The sequence below is a fragment of the Apis dorsata genome, unplaced genomic scaffold (assembly GCF_000469605.1).
Source record: "Apis dorsata unplaced genomic scaffold, Apis dorsata 1.3 scaffold_291, whole genome shotgun sequence".
NCBI lineage: Eukaryota > Metazoa > Arthropoda > Insecta > Hymenoptera > Apidae > Apis > Apis dorsata.
Genome location: NW_006263566.1, coordinates 261,390 through 264,895, shown reverse-complemented (window position 1 = coordinate 264,895; position 3,506 = coordinate 261,390). Strand labels below are relative to the sequence as shown.

The window sequence follows — 3,506 nt, the reverse complement described above, 5'->3', positions numbered from 1 at the left end:
CTCGAGATCCTCTCGGTGGTCTCTCTCTCTCTCTCTCTCTCTCTCTCTCTTTCTCTCTTCCTTACAAGAGGGGAGGATCTTTCGGAAGATTGAAGATGGATTTTGAGATGGGGTTGCTGGTTTCCTCGTCGTTATTTTTGTTGAGGAAATTTCGATTCGATGTTGGAGATTCACGGTGAAAATTTCTGATGAGCATTTTCTTTGAAATTTTTTCTTATTTTCGCGTAGATGGATTGCGGATCCTATTGAATTCTTGGTTTTAATTTTTGTTGATTGTGTTTTTCTAGTTTTTTTTTGTTTTTTCTTTTTATGAAGGAACTTTTTAGAAGAATGGAAATGAGTTTTGAGCAATAGATGTTGTTCTTTTTTAATTGTTATGTGAAATAATAGGATCTTCCTTTGTTTTAACTTTAGATTCTTCAAATTTTGTTCTTCATTTTCTGTATAGATTTTGTAGAGAGTAGATTTGTTTCCAAATTGTGTCGTTTCTCTGAAAAATGAAATAAAATATTAATTTCTTGAAATCTAAACATTGTATTTAATTTTAAATAAATTTAAAATTAAATTGAAACGAATAATGATATCTTATTCTAAATTTTTTAAATATAGTTCGTTTTAAATAAAAAGTTACAAAATTATTTCACGAATGAAACGTTTGTTTCTATTTAAACAGCTTATTTCATGAAGCGTTTACTACGCGAAATGATCGTGAATCCGAGAATGCAACTGAATAATTTGGAACCAGCTAATCAGTTTAATACCAGAAATACAACAAATTGCTTTGATGATCCAAATTGTAATTCTTGTATGTAACGTGTAAGCCTGCGTAAAATGCAATTAAATTCGAACGCGTTTCGAAATTAAAATTAAAATGTTATTAAAATTAAATTCGAAAATTAATTATCATTATTACGGGAATAGTGATCGTTATGTGCAATTGATTAAAAATATACAATCAATTCGGTTTTAAAATTCATTCCTGTATTTCAAAAAAATTAATTAAATTTTCTTTTAAAATAAAAAGAAAAAATAGAACAGTAAGAAAGGATTTTTTCACGAATCATTATGAAAAATTATAAAATTGTATTAATGTAAAGAAGTTCTTATAATTGAAGTTTTAAGATTAATATTTATTTTAGAATTTCTTTAATTCTATTGATATTATATACTATATTAATCTCACATATCCATTATTAACTCGTAAACTTCAAATCAGATTAAGCCTAATTTAATTCTCTTTTTATTCTCACAATCTAATTATTTTCAATTTCTACAATCAATTCTATTTTTTAATTTTAACAAAAATCCAAATAAATCCAAATAATGATTAATTATCATCTTGAAGAGATAATAACTAGTATCAACAATAAGAATCTTATCTCACGAAAGAAAGTAATTAAAAAATAAAATAATTAAACCATGTTCTTACATCCCACTTCATATTTCCATGAGTATCTCACATTATACGAAGAAACATTATTACAAAAAGCACTTCGCTACTAGGCAACGTATTCATCCCCTTTTTCTCCCGGAAAAAAGGAGGAAAAAAAGAATTGTATCCAGCACACAAAGAGTTAAACACTCGTTGTACCGAGTTGTGGAAAACATAACTACAGACAAAATCGAATGAACATGCGTTCAAAGGACTCCACGCAGACGCCATGAAATTGAAACCCTTCCAGGCAAAAAACCAACCGAATAGCATGAGAATGAATTATTCAACGGTATATAGGGAGAGAAAAGGAAAAAAAAAAAAAAAGATGAGGAAGCAGTGTTACTAGCAGGTTTACAAATTTGGTATTTGGAAAAAAAGTTCGACAAAAGTTCGAGATTCATTCTGGTTTCCGCGCGAACTATTTTGAATGATGGTCTATTAACACATTCAATACGGTATCAAAAAAAAAAAAAAGGAAAAAAAAGGATGAGAAAAAAATGCAATGAAATCCAAAATAGTCGTGCATACTGATGACAATACTTGTATCGAACATGTATGCAAAAAAAAAAAAATCGATAGATAATTCTTTTTCATTTTTTGAAAAAGTTTAACTGCCATGGAGTGTCAAGATATTGATGAATGAAAATAATAATTGATGAATGAAATTTCTATTTTTTCTTATTAAAAAATATTATTATTAAAGACGTAATTAGTAGATTTACGATTTTTAAGATAATATCGTTAAAAAATAACGTAAATAGAATTAGCTCAAGTGAATACAATACAGTTTTTCAATAAATTTATTTTTATTAGAGTTAATATTTTCGCGTGTCTTAGTAATAACTATTAAGAATAAGGAAAAAATAAGAATAATCATTAACGATATTTCAATAATACCATCAATCACTGAAAATTGATGATCAATAGTTACAATTCTAATTCACGTTTGTTTGCAAATAACAAAAGTATCGTGTCCACTCTAGAACAGTGCGGCATTACAGCAGTGTCTGAATTCGCAAACAGATTCTTTGACGCACTGTTTCTCGAATAAATACTATTCACTGTTCGCAGACGAGTTCACTGTAACTTGTTTATTTTTCACTGTGAAGTGTCCACGTTCTCATGCTCCCTGAAAATAAGCGTGGACGTGGCATAATGGTCTCAACCAAAAATTATAATGCCGCGTTTACATTGGCTAAAAATTCGCGAGTATCGTATTTTCCACGTTCACGAACAAATCTGAAAAACATCTTGCAAACTGATCTGAGGGAGTGTGCATTGAATGCATTTGCTTGTATCTCGGAGATATGAGTGGAATAGAAAAATATTTTCGACGAAAAGCGTTGATATAATGTAAATCTATGCTTTGAAGACCGTTTTTGGCCCTGGTTCTTCTCTCTCCCTTCTCCTCTCTCTCTCTTTCTCTCTTTCTTTTTGTGTATGTATAGAGTCTGCGACACAAGATCAAAGAGGGAATGGTGGAAGTTGCGAGAGAGGCAGAGAGTATGAAAGCACAGATGCGTATCGTTGTGTCGTTCGTTTGTGGGTTTGCCATGTTTTTGGTTTGGAAAATGGAGGGATTGAAGGAAGCAGAGGTGAGGAAGAGAGAAAGAAGAAAAGGTTTAAAGGCGGTGGATGGAGAAGAGATAAAAAAAATAGGCGGAATGAAGAAAGATAGATGATTGAGAGATAGAAAAGTGACCGTCGTGGTGAAGAATTGAGGAATGTCGAGTATCGAATAAAAAATTTGAAGGAAGATTATAATTTTAATTGAATTGCATTTTTTAATGAAATTGTTATCTTCGTTTCATAAATGTATTTATGAAATTTTCAAGCAAATATAACAAATGTTTTAAGATTTTTGAATTATTGTGTGTGACTAGGAAAAAGAAGATTATAAAGAATTAAAAAATATAGGAAAATAAAATATTATAAAAAAAAACAGTATCTTATCAATAGTGAAATAAAATAGAAATAGGAAAAATAGAAATGAGGATGAAATGAATGTTAAGTTAAAGTTAAAGAAGAAAAAGGAGAAATAAATAAAAGTAATAAAGAAAATGATTAAGAA

The 3,506-nt window shown here is 29.3% G+C and overlaps 1 protein-coding gene and 1 long non-coding RNA gene across 2 annotated transcripts in view; one reads left to right on the top strand and one right to left on the bottom strand.

Annotated features, from left to right (window-relative positions):
• The window catches only part of LOC102677061 (tyrosine-protein kinase transmembrane receptor Ror-like), a 282,377-nt gene that overhangs the window by 102,769 nt on the left and 176,102 nt on the right, over positions 1–3,506 (top strand).
• LOC116185801 overlaps positions 277–3,506 on the bottom strand; it is a 5,743-nt gene continuing 2,513 nt past the window's right edge. The window contains exon 2 of the long non-coding RNA XR_004150713.1: positions 277–490. This is a non-coding gene — a long non-coding RNA (uncharacterized LOC116185801). The remainder of the gene's footprint in view (positions 491–3,506) is intronic.